General features: G+C 42.8%; 1 protein-coding gene across 7 annotated transcripts in view; it reads left to right on the top strand.

Moving 5' to 3' along the window:
• The first annotated feature begins 12,597 nt into the window (after positions 1–12,597).
• The window catches only part of LOC126470365 (thrombospondin type-1 domain-containing protein 7A-like), a 1,214,159-nt gene continuing 1,212,815 nt past the window's right edge, over positions 12,598–13,941 (top strand). For all 7 annotated transcript variants that reach the window (XM_050098173.1, XM_050098171.1, XM_050098172.1 and 4 more), the window contains exon 1: positions 12,598–12,736. The gene's annotated coding sequence lies outside the window, so the exon portion shown is untranslated. The remainder of the gene's footprint in view (positions 12,737–13,941) is intronic.

The following is a 13,941-nucleotide window of genomic DNA, read 5'->3' as shown; positions in this document are numbered from 1 at the left end:
TGTTACGCGTTTCATCATTTAATCCCTCCACTGAATTTCATATATTCTCAATCTCTTTTTTTTTTTTTCATCAGTCTTGTTGGATAACTCATAGTGACTTTCTGTACTTCTACTTCCATCTGTGGGGCTCACAGGCTTACTCCCATTTCCTGTAGATATGGGAGTATCGTGATCCATAGCTGTACTGGGAAGAAAGCTGAAAATTACAAAAATTAAATCGCCTGCTGCAACACTTATCTCGTGTTGTACGCCGCGCGGGGTAGCCGCGCGGTCTTGGGCGCCTTGTCACGGTCCGCGTGGCTCCCCCATCGGAAGTTCGAGTCCTCCCTCGGGCATGTGTGTGTGTGTGTGTGTGTGTGTGTGTGTGTGTGTGTGTGTGTGTGTTCTCCTTAGCGTAAGTTAGTTTAAGTTACCTTAAGTAGTGCGCAAGCTTAGGGACCCATGACCTCAGCAGTTTGGTCCCATAAGACCTTATCACAAATTTCCAAAAAAATGCTCTTGTTGTACTGCTACGTTGCGGTGAGGTGCACCGCCGTGTTGAACTGCTGCCCCTGTGAACTGTTGCTCCTATGGACGTTCTCGGAATCGCGTCTGCGAAGTCTGCCCGGCGCTGTGCGATGTAAGCAGCTGCTGCGGCCGCAGTTCCCGGTCGACTGGCTGCCCAGCGCTCGCACGGTCGTAGCTCGCTGGGCGGTGCCGCTGTGCATTCCGAAAATGTTTTCTCGTTCTGCGAAGGGTTTCTCGAGGTTTCACACGCAAAACTATCTGCCTCCCTACCGACTCAGTTCTACCTGAACTGTACCCGAAAGGAGCCCCCGTATGCGACGGGATATGTTTTACATTCTTAAATAAATATTGACTGAAAATATTCTTCGTTTTCTTTTATAAACAGCCATTTAACTGCGAACAGTTTTTTGTAAAGTAACTGTGCTATTAAAAAAGATGAATAAGAAAGACAGTCTTCATATTCCTACTGACTTGTAAGCCGACAAGTCTGCTCATTGTTCCCCAAGTACTTAAGCACGGATTAAAATGAAACATAAGTCGAAATAACACACTTCTTATGGCCCCAGAAATCCGTAGCTGCACTTTAAATGTGGCAACATTCATTGCCTACGGGGACAGCCAAACGCACATGTCGTAGCTACCCTGAAAATAGTCACACAAATATATGCAGACAGGTACTATTAACACTGAAGACATCACAACACGATTCAGTTTCCTAAGTTAATGGTTGTTGTGCATGGTAATATTTGCCAATAACTGGCCTTTTGTAATCTCTTTTGAGGTGATTGATGACTTGTCCCATTCTCTCGCGTAAGTCTAACTAGATTCATGTTAAAGTTTGATACTGGCAGAGATTTATAAACTCCCGATCTGATTGATAGCTACTAAATCCGATGTTCAAATTTCACTTGCCATGAAATAATTCGGAGTCCACAGCTTACTACTGACGGTAATGATAAAAGATTCCGCGGTACTCGATAAGAAAATCTCAAGTCCACAACCCACATAGCAGCTGATCATATGATAACTTTAAAGTTCTCCGTGTGCGACAATATTTCTACTTTCCATTCGCTGAACTTCTCCTAAGTTTTTTCCTTGTTCTGCGGTCCTCAATAAAAAAGTAGATTACAAATTGTGATTCCAACACTTATGATATTTCACTGTTTCTAGTTGGTGTTACGAACGTCAGCTGGCTCTTTGACGTGCACATCAACAGTGGTGCCAGAAGGCTTCTGTCTGTGTGTCCCAAAGCAGAAACATTCATTTGCAAGCATCAATTTAAAGTGACCGAAAACAAAGATTAGAGTTCAACATCGCGTGTAAAACAAGATCACAAGGCACTGAGTACAGTATCGGATCTACATCTACATCTACATGGATCGTGTAAGTGCCTGGCAGAGGGTTCATCGAACCACCTTCACAATTCTTTGTTATTTCAATCTCGTACAGCGTGAGGACAGAACGAACACCTATATCTTTCCGTACGAGCTCTGATTTTCCTTATTTTATCGTGGTGATCGTTTCTCCCTATGTAGGTCGGTGCCAACCAAATATTTTCGCATTCGGAGGAGAAAGATGGTGATTGGAATTTCGTGAGAAGATTCCGTCGCAACGAAAAACGTCTTTCTTTAATGATGTATAGCTCAAATCCTGTATCATTTCTGTGACAGTCTCTCCCATATTTCGCAATAATACAAAACGTGCTGCCCTTCTTCGATCTTTCTCGATGTACTCCGTTAGTCCTATCTGGTAAGGATCCCAAACGCGCAGCAATATTGTAAAAGAGGACGGACAACCGTAGTGTAGGCAGTCTCCTTAGTAGATCTGTTACATTTTCTAAGTGTCCTGCCAATAATTGCAGTCTTTGGTTAGCCTTCCCCACAACATTTGCTATGTGTTCCTTCCAATTTAAGTTGTTCGTAATTGTATACCTAGGTATTTAGTTGTATTTACGGCCTTTAAATTAGACTGGTTTATTGTGTGGCCGAAGTTTAACGGATTCCTTTTAGCACTCGTTTGGATGACCTCACACTTTTCGTTATTTAGGGTCAACTGCCAATTTTCGCACCATTCAGATATCTTTTGTAAATCGTTCTGCAGTTTTTTTTAATCTTCTGGTGACTTTACTAAACGATAAACGACAACATCATTCTGCAAACTACCTAATCATTTATACAGATAAGGAAATGCAAAGGGCCTATAACACTACCGTGGGGAACCCCATAAATCACTTCTGTTTTAGTCGATGACTTTCCGTCAATTACTACGAACAGTGACCTCTCTGACAGGCATTCACAAATCCAGACACATAACTGAGACGGTATTCAATAAACACGCAATTTCACTACATGCTGCTTGTGTGGTACAGTGTCAAAAGCATTCCGGAAATCCAAAAATACGGAATCGATCTGAAATTCCTTATCAATAGCACTCAACACTTCATGTGAATAAAGATCTAGTTGTGTTTCACAAGAACTATGTTTTCTTAACCCATGTTGACTGTGAGTCAATAGACAGTTTTCTTCGAGGTAATTCATAACGTTCTAACACAGTATATGTTCCAAAATCCTTCTGCATCTCGACGTTAACGATATGGGCCTGTAATTAAGTGGCTTACTCCTACCACCTTTCTTGAATATTGGTGTGACCTGTGCAACTTTTCAGTCTTTGGGTACGGATCTTTCGTCGAGCGAACGGTTGTATATGATTGTTTAGTATGGAGCTAATGCATCAGCATGCTCTGAAAGGAACCTAATTGGTATACAGACTGGGCCAGAAGACTTACTTTTATTTAGTGATTCAAGTTCCTTCACTACTCCGAGTCTATTTACTTCAACGTTACTCATGTTGACAGCTTGGGTGAGTGGGGAAGAAAATAGCTCGTCTCTTTTTTCATAGGAATCGCCCATGCGTTTTTGTTAGCCTATTAAATTAAACTACGGTAAAATTTCTTCTTGACGGGGATGTGATCAGCAGTCGTTTCGCATACGAGCACGATGCCTTATCATTGCTTCATCACTCTTGGTGATGATATGGTCGACAGTGGTTCATTAGTGTAACCAATTATGTGAAAAAATATTTAAGTGCAGCGGGACCAATTGCGTAACTTCGTTTCCAGTTCTGAATTTTTCATTCTTCCGACGTCATCGAAATGAAATTTTGGCTTTATTGTGAAGTTTGCTTACAAAATTGATCAGTGAGCGTTTGATTCCTTGTTGACCACACCTTCGTTAAGGGCAACGGATAGAAAAGTTCAACTCAACCCATTTAGGTTAATTTACGACGTTACATTCTCGGGTACTCATACATAAGAGTCAAAGCTTTCGTTTCACTAAGAAAACACGAACTGCTCATCGTCGATCTTCTACTGTACAACTATGTTAGGAGTAAGATCTGTAACCTTATATACCACCACAATACATGTAAACACTCATCAGACACGACGTATCCCCAAATAATGCATTGCTATTCTGAAAGCTTAGCGGTGCGGGTTCTTACTATGCTACAATAGAAACTAAACTAAATATTTTAAATTGAAACTGACTTAACTCGGATAGAGGTGAATGATGTTGTTAGCAAAGTGTTTTATCTTTTTACCATTAGCCCAAATTGAATGACAGAGCGTGAAGGTGAATGTTGAAGCAAACTGAAATAGTGACATCAGAGCGAACTTTTTCCTTTTGCTATTCCATAGAATAACTTTTATTTATAAAACTGTTTCTACTATTAAACCAAATACATTCAAATTTTTAAAAATCGCGGTATTTAATGAGTGGCCTGAATAAAACCAAATACAGAGTATGTGTTGAAATTCTTTTTCTTGTTTTTTTCTAGATCCTGTGCCCCACATCGGGGCTGGGTCGGCACGATTATTAACGGACTTCACATGATTAATTGAAGAGGTGCCCGGATGCCCTTCATGTCGCCAGCTCCTTATACTCCGGAACGGAATAAGTTAACCCCAACTGCCTACGTGTGACGTTATTTATGTGATAATGAGCGACAGTTTTTAAAGGTTTGCGGATAATGTAACGAGGCGGGACTTGGGGACTAACCCAGTATTCATCTAGGAGGATGTAGAAACTGCCTAAAACTGCATTCAGGCAGACAAGCACATCGTAGCTAATCGTTAATTCACCGAGCGGGTTCGATTCGGGACCGTCGCACCTCCCCGTCGCGGAAGCAGTGCTTTAACAAGCACAGCTATACGAATGGATTATGTGTGGAATAGTTTACCAACAACAACTGCTTAAGAATTAATGGAGCGCCCTCTACCGTATGAGCAGAAATGTCGGTGTTACAGCACGCCCTGCCGTCAAAGGAAGTGACAACGTGAAAGCAAATGCCAGTACGCATGGCTGACGTGAAAGGGCGCTACATCAGCATACGAGTGATTCCTAAAAGGGCAGAATGATCGTAAAATGCGTTTGTCGTACCGTGACATTTCAACTAACACAGACTATACGCCTGTCTACCTGCGGATAGAAGTTCGTACGCAGCAGTGAGCGAGCAATGGAACACGCAATGCGTGACTGACATTTTGTCCGCACGGTCATAAAAAACCGTCCTCGACGATGGAACACTAAAACTGGCGTGGAAGTGTACGCTCAGACGTTACGGAGCTGTCTCCTGCAGGGAGCTTTGACAGGACGCTTGACGCTTGAAATAACAACGGACGTCTCACATTGCAGTAGGCACGCCAGATGCGTATTATGGTTCTGAGTGACAAAATGTAGTGCTTTCCGATGAATCCTACATGAATGCATCATAAAACAATGCCCGCGTATGTGCTATACTCAATTCTGATGACCTCTTATTGGCAAGCTTCGTTGTTGAGTGGCATAGTGGACAACTAGCAATGTGATAGTTTTTAGTGACACTGGATACAACAAGTGTCTCGATTTTTAAGTATTAAGGGTACTTTAAGCAGCATGGACGCCTTAGAGGTCAAAATATTGGTCGTTATTGAGACAACTCTGCGAACCATATTTCAGATAGAAAATGTTCGTTTGATTACAGCGAGGAATGAGCAAGCATTAACCATAATACAAGTATCAGTGCTTCCCTAGCATTAACGGTGTACATATCACTCACCTAATACGAACCAAATATATCTAGTAGGTAACTTGTTCATAAAAATCCTGCGACAACCAATGTTTGGACTTTGCGCACTTACCAACCACGCGGAGAAAAATTTACCTGTAACTTGTACAGAACCAGTTTGATTCAATGCCATGTCGTTTACAGACACCGAGTGGCAGCGCTTGGGGATTTCACGTCAAAATAAACTCTGCTGTACAATTTAGTTTTAAATATGTCTATACTTCTCCAAGTACCGACGGCATATTCCATAAATGTATACGTGGTAGCATTTTTTTTCAACATTACTCAATTTCCTGTTACTGTGTGAACGTATGTACCAGTAGCCTACATTCTGTCGTGTTATAAAAGAATGAAATTAATACCCTGTAAGCTGGCTTGTTGTATGACATTTTCATGTATGATACAAATGGCTAACCGACTGACATATTTCAGATATTCAATACTACTGTGCCAGTATACTACAACGCAAGCGTCGTCCCGACAGGGTGAGCCATAAACGACAAACGACAACACAGATTTCGTATGTAGTGTCACATATAAAGCTACAAAGCGAAAAGTGTTTTAGTAATCAAGAAATGTCAATGTAACGAAATTTCACAGAACGAAGAAACATGAAATGACGCTGGGCACCTTCACAAGCAGGGAGAAAACAACGGTAAAACTGCACAATTTGCGTGCGCTGCTGGCAACGTTTCAGGCACCAATTCTTACACGACAGACAATAGTGTACAATGTGATACTCTTTTCCCGTATCTTCCTAGAGCTAGTAGTTGCAAATAAAGTTTTATGTAAGTTTTATGTAAATTTGTGGAAGAATAGTATGTTCAGGCCTTGAGTTATTCAGTGTCTCGTTAAACTGTTAATATTTTTAATATATATCTGTAGCGTCTGTTCTTTCGGACCTATCTGAATTAACAGACACCATTCTTGATACCGCAGCCATACACATATATGATGGAGTGAAATTCTGTCATCGACCGCAGCTGGGCATTGAAATGTCAAAACTTGTGCCGGACGGGGACTCGGACCCGGAGTTCCTGCTTCGCTCAAGCGGTCGCCATAGCCCTTCGGCTATCCGAGCACACTTTCTCTTCTACTCAACTTACGTAGTGCCCACTGTCCACGCTACTCATTGCTCCCCACATCACGCTAGATTCCCCCAATGGTTCAGATGACAGAGTCCATCCGCACTGAAATGGTCTTAATGGCCGTCAAGCCGTATGTACTTACACGTGTGGGGTGTCACATGAGAAGTCCGAAAGAACAGACAACACACATGCACAAATACACACTGCTTGATGCCCGTTAGGATCATTTCAGTTTCGAATGCACTCTCTCTGATTGATTCTAGCGGGACTCCAGCGTAACGTGGCGAGAAATGAGTTTAATAGACAGGGGACGCTACGTAAGTAGTGTGCGACAGACTGGGAATTTGGGTAGGACAGGAAGTCTGCTCGGATAACCGGAGCAGTTAAGAAGACCACTCGCATAAAGCGGGATATACGGCTTCGAGTCACAGTCCGGCACAAATTTTCACTTGTCACCATTGAACTTATTTCATCTTTTTTTTTATTTCGTTAAGTTCAAAAGAGAAAATGCAACAACAACGGTTCTTCTCTTGCTGCGAATAGCATATTCCTCAACAATGAGTCACCTTCGGTTGGGGGAAGTAACATGAAGTACATATACGGGTGACGAAGTAATATGTCTCACTGATACTAATTTCATCTGTGGGATCCATCCTAAGTGAACCGCATTCATCTTGCAAAGCTGCTTCAGGCACAGCAACGATCTGGGTGGAGGCTGAGATCTCGGATACACGTTCCCAAAGTATCTCGTACTTGAAGTATCTGTTTCAGGACAGGAGATTAAACGAACCACTCCGTATGTTGAATTACATATAAGTGAAGATATCGAAATGGTGAAAGGTTAGGTTTTCGTGAACAAAGCAAAACATATTGAGCAACGGCGTGTGTCGTAGTTCCTTAAGCTTATCCTCATCAGGCCTATTCAGAAGATGGTTAGGCGAGAATGGGCTTTCACGCTCCTTCCTGCCTGCAGCCCCGGATCTCGATATTTCCGAACAGGAACAGAAACTCGTAAGTGCCCCGCCCCCTTCCTCCTCGAGCGTTTGAGATACAACGTCAAAATCGATTGTTCTGAAACATGTTCATTTTGTAGCGCACATCTTTCTGAAGAGCATGATATATAAAACTTAGTACCAAAGAATAGTGTGGTTTCTCAATGTGACTACGTCTATTTTGTCACTATTTGCTAGATAAAACGAAGTAGGCCTTCCCAATATTTCAGCAATTGAACGCACTCCAAATAAGAGAGACTATTTTGGCAGAACTGATCGTTTTTATCTACCTCCTTTACATAAATAACACGACAGAACATAATTCACGAAGTACCAATATCAAATGATATGAGGCCTACTACAAGTAAAGAGTTTTATGTTAGGTAATAGTTTCACATTTCATTCATATGCTCGAATGTCTGAAGCATGAGATCAAAAATTAGTAGTAGAGAGAAATTCTTATATAAATTTGGATCTTCTTACATATCATTTGTGTGATGTTCCCCTTTCTTTTCCTTCCTCGTTCTAACGAAGGATCTTGTCATCACTAATTCTGTAACTATGCCTGCCATTGTCAGAACTTATTCTCAGGCTAACTGCACTAACGCGGCCAGAATCACCGGTTTAGTTATCCCGCGTTTATTCTCCGGTTAGGCGTTATTACGTGTCCGTACAACGCGTTTTCCTTGCTATTCCGTGAAGAGAACTTAAGCGACTGGTAATCGGGGACTGTACAACTAGCCCTTTGTAGTTTAGCAACCTGGCAAAAAGTTTCTGTCAAACTTTAATTTTCTTGAATACACCGGGAAGAAAATATGTGATCTTTCTTACCTATTATTCCTGTAAGTCGTTCATTTCCACTCTGGTAGTTTGCAACAATGGATTTCGCTAATAATTATAATAACACTTATCATTCGAACACCCAGTCAACCACAATAACAAACAGCGATTGGTATCCACCAATTCGGATTTATTCGGTCCAGCTCAGCCCCCTTTTTGTCTGCAGAAAAGTTTTATATTTGTAGATGCGCCAGGAATTCCCCTGGCAAAGATATCACTTACACAATGTACAATTCAAAAATCAACTTATGAGTCGTTCAGAAATAAACTTATAATGTGTTCAGAATTGTTCAAAAACCAGCAGGGATGCGTTTCGTAATCATATAAATAATCAATAGACCAACGTGCGCTGGATGGTAGGCGATTTGTGAAACAAGGTTTTTTTCTTCAAAAATACGAATTTGGCGCTCCCTGAAACTGCCTCGCCCGGGGCAGATACCCCTAATTGCCCCCTCTTCTCCTAGACCCGGGCCTGGCCACCTGAGTAGTGAGCACTGGCAGAAAATGTGTCTTTTAGGTGTCACTATAATCACAGGGAAAGTGCAAATTGTGTGCTGTCTTCAGAGAAATGAAAATACGTTAAAGTTCGCCGTAGTGCTGAACGAAAACTTACGTGTTTAATGCCGCACTGATTAAAAATAGATGAAAAGCAGCATAATGGCTGAGCTAGAAACTTCACAGTAAAGGTCAGACACAGCAGTATCAGTTTATAGCACGTCAGTGCAGGATGCCTTGCAACAGTTACAGCTTGCAGGCCTGCATTGTAACAGGCATTTAAGTGATAAATTTGATAGCAAAGCAACATCTATCCTCAATGTGGAACACGAAGTCCACCCCTGATTCACTGACAGACTTGAATTTATAAGCTTATCTTCGCAATAGCAGTGCTCAGGAAGAAGTGGATGAGGTGATTAGTGTTTGTCCGTCAACGAGGTCATTAAAGACGAAGCACACGGATGGGGATTCAGAGGAACTATCCTGGTATTTTCGTGAAGTCATTTAGGGACATCGTGGAAAACATAAATAAGGATGGCCGGACGTGGGTTTGAACCGTCGTCCTCCCGAACGCGACTCGTGTGCTAACCACTGCAGGAAGAGGTAACGGACATTGATGCATTAGTGAAAACCAAAATAAGTACTGTTCATTGACCTGTAATGTTTTTATGCTTAACGGGAGATTAAAATGGTCACGAAATACATGTTGATGTCAATTTAAATTTAGTCCGCAAACGATGCTCACACAAGGCTACATCAATCGTAACAAAAATCGTGTTTCGTACTTAGCTGTCACATGTCCATTTCTCCATCAATTAATAAATGCAAGTTCCAGTTAATTGTCATTTCTCAACAGTTTTAAAATAAAATTTTCACTTAAGGCATTAATTAACCAGTGTCAAGCAATACTTATCCTTAGACCTACTTAACGGCCGTAGAATAGACTAATTGACAACAGTTTCTCGTGCCGAGTTACCTTGTTTCGAATCCCTCTCCCCTACTCTTCCCACTCTATTACTCATCATGTGCCTGCCGGTTGTTCACAACTAAGACGCAAGTGTGAGCCAGGCCGCACGACCATATCAGTGAACAGGCCTGCTCTGGATGATGATGATGAACTGCTGGTCTGTTGTGAATAAGGATGAACATTTCATCATTCGTCGATCTGCATCCAGTTACACATTTTTTCAATGTGTCAGAGGCTCTTCACAGTAGCTCTTCGGGAAAATGAAGTTGCATACACTAATTCTCTTCTCCCTTACATATCACCAACAGCTATCCTAATTGAAAGTATGCTGCTGGGCAATATGGGCTAATTCACCTGTCCTTACCTATGTATTTCATTCAACCCGCAACGTCTTCAAAAGCAACACGGGACATTCTCTTATTCTATCACACGCTACGCGCTAAGCTCGAGGGCTATTCGGAAAGTAAGATCAAGTAGGTCGCGAAAGAGAAACGATAGTGAAAATCCGATGAAGCTCTGCACATATGTGTTGGGCAGTATCTCTGGTATGACAGCCGGTCGCATCACGTCATTTTTTTCAATCCTGAGCACACAGTGAGCACATAAGGATGCATAGAACAGTACTGTATCCCGCCATGCATGGGTTCTCGCTGAGAGGTTTCACCTGATTTCATGCAGCCCTTCATAACGTACGTTTCATGTATTTCCTTCTTCGTGACGATTCTCGGCAGCACACTGTAGGGGCAACCAACGAGGACGCTCCTGCGGAGTTTTCGATGGAAACTGTTTGATCACTCACCATCCCTTATCATTTAGCTACAAAATAGCAGGTCAGCAACTGGAAGAAGTTAATCCATAAATTATCTGGGAGTACGCATTAGGAGTGATTTAAAATGGAATGATCATATAAAGTTGATCGTTGGTAAAGCAAATGCCAGACTGAGATTCATTGGAAGAATCCTAAGGAAATGCAATCCGAAAACAAAGGAAGTAGGTTACAGTACGCTTGTTCGCCCACTGCTTGAATACTGCTCAGCAGTGTGGGATCCGTACTAGATAGGGTTGATAGAAGAGATAGAGAAGATTCAACGGAGGGCAGGGCGCTTCGTTACAGGATCATTTAGTAATCGCGAAAGCGTTACGGAGATGATAGATAAACTCCAGTGGAAGACTATGCAGGAGAGACGCTCAGTAGCTCGGTACGGGCTTTTGTTAAAGTTTCGAGAACATACCTTCACCGAAGAGTCAAGCAGTATATTGCTCCCTCCTACGTATATCTCGCGAAGAGACCATGAGGATAAAATCAGAGAGATTAGAGCCCACACAGAGGCATACCGACAATCCTTCTTTCCACGAACAATACGAGACTGGAAGAGAAGGGAGAACCGATAGAGGTACTCAAGGTACCCTCCGCCACACACCGTCAGGTGGCTTGCGGAGTATGGATGTAGATGTAGATGTAGATGATGTAGACGTAGATACTGTCCGTACTTGGCTCCCTCTGACTTTCATCTCTGCTCACTGCTGGCTATGAAGAGAACGTTTCGCACAGACAACGAACTGCAGGCCAGCGTAGAAAAATGACAGAAAGTACAGGCATCTGTCTTGTATGATGAGGTTATTGGAAGTTGGAACGACGCTATGAAAAGTGCCTAACTCAAAGCAGTGACAATTTAAGGAAGTAGCTGGAAGGTGCAGCAAACTGCTGCAAATAAAACATTTTTGATTTTCTCCATAATTTCCATTTCCCGACCGATCGGACCTTTATTTTCGAATATTCCTCTCATTAGTCCTGCAGAAAAAGTGAGCAGGATCTTTTTTTAGGAAATTTAATGCAGTTACATTTTGCACTGGGATACGTTTTTTGCTGTAGGCCATAGTTCTCGAGTTATTCAAGGAAAAAACGCCTTTGAAGGTCACTTTTGTACGTTTTTCTTGAATAATTCGACATCCATCGCCTCTAATGATAATGTATTCCAGTACATAATTTACATACAAAAATTTCCTACAAAAAGATGTCGTTCACTTTTTTCCAGTATGACAAATAATTTTCGCGAGAGACTATGAAAATCTTGTGAGTGGTATTTGAAGGTGTTGCGGGTTGCATAAAACCCATAGGCTGGGGCAACTGAATCACCCTCTACGTACAAAATTGGATGACAGACACCGTGGTAGCATATTGCAATTGTATCATAACGAGGTAATCGAACTGGGTGTCAGTTTCTCTTCATTTTCACACGTTATGGTTGCTTCCTAGTGTTTGGATATCATTGTCTATTATTAACAAAAGCAATTTTTATCGTCCAGAATTCTGCTACTCGTGGAGGTATTTAGAGCAGGCTGTGGAAGTCTCTGCTGCCAGTGTTTTCAGCCGAAGCTCTGACGGGCTCATATACCTCCCCTCACACATGGCAATGTGCGCAAATTTCGTGCGCTACCCCTTTGCGCTTACGGTGCGCGGAAACGACGGCGCCGGCCGTGTTTGCAGATAGAGGCGGTGGCGGCAGGTGGGAGGCAGACGGAGTGGGAGGCAGACGGAGTGGGAGGCGCGGGCAGAGGGGCGGAGAGGGTAGCGCCGGCGGCGCAGGCGCGGTCCCGCGCGCCGGTCAGCGACTACCGCCGGCGGCCGCCGGCCACTGCACAGTCGGCGTCCACCCGCCAGAGCGACCGGACGCCGAGGGAAGAAGCTCCGCTAGCAGCCGTCACTACTGCCGCCGCCGCCGCAGCTGCTGGTACCAGTCGGGGTGAGTAACCCGCGCGCTTTCCCTCCGCGGCCTCTGCTGCCTCTGGCGCCGGCGCGGTCTATTGATTCGGTGTTGGTCGCTTCCTCGGCCCGTAGCAGGCGGTTTCCCGGCGTGTCTCAGTAGCCGCCGGGTGTCGCACGCGCCCCCGCCTCGGGTAGCGCGTACCCGCCCGCTCGCCGCGCTTTCTGTGTTTTCGTCTCATTGTCGTCCTCGCTCTGACTGCTCGCGCCGCAGACGAGACAGATATCAATCGCTAGTCCAATTTCTAAAACCGAGATCTGATACGTTAGAATGCGTTTTGATAAGATGTTTGTTTACAAATATTTCTACTCTAGTCTTGGACATTACACACTTTTTTCTCGAAAACAGAGCTTGCACTCTGCACAGTACGCTGATTAACAATTTCCTTCACTATATTTTCCGCTTAAGAATTAACATCTTCAGCGTAAGACGACTCCCGAAACCGAACTAGTTGCTACTTTATTATAAAATTGTAAGGGGCACGAAAAATTTTATTTTCGACCTCCCATGCTATAAGACGTGCACTGTGTCTGTATCGGTTTATTTACTCCTTGGACAGAAATTTTAGAAAAATAATTAGAACAAAATATTCTTTTCGTGAGAATAATAATTGTCCATCATAAAACTTTCTAATTACTGAAATATTTATGGGGAGACAATATTCCTTCTTGCATCTATTTGCATATAACGTTTCCATTAGCAATATGTATAATGTTCCATTTTTATGTTGAATGCTGTGAAATATTGCATGTACTTCTTTTTTTCAGGACTTCATCAGATGTCTGCACGCTACGTCGTATACATGTCAGGTATCTGGTAATACTGATTTTCAGCACAACACTTTCTAAGCAACACGCCGTCGACTCTGAACATAAACATATTGTTCTCTGTACATGTTGTTTATTATAATGTTATCGCTTGATTTTGGCTGAGTTTGGAAATCAAATAACTTACAGCTCCATCATCTTAGAAGATCTCCATGACGTCCAGCCCGTCAGACTACACATGGACCGAAATTTTACTACAATTCCAGCAATACATGGCCGCACTACAGCAACAAATGTCTCCCGATTATCGAGAGACGTGCCGTAAGCAGTTTTCTCACGCCCAGCAAAGAATATCATTCTTTGCACGTGGAAAGAAGCGGTATCGCCTAATGTAATCATATCTCTGCCAATGCGAAT

Source organism: Schistocerca serialis, chromosome 3, assembly GCF_023864345.2.
Source record: "Schistocerca serialis cubense isolate TAMUIC-IGC-003099 chromosome 3, iqSchSeri2.2, whole genome shotgun sequence".
In the NCBI taxonomy this organism is placed as follows: Eukaryota; Metazoa; Arthropoda; class Insecta; order Orthoptera; family Acrididae; genus Schistocerca; species Schistocerca serialis.
Note: the sequence above shows the minus strand (reverse complement) of the source record. Positions and strands in the feature narration are given on the sequence as shown.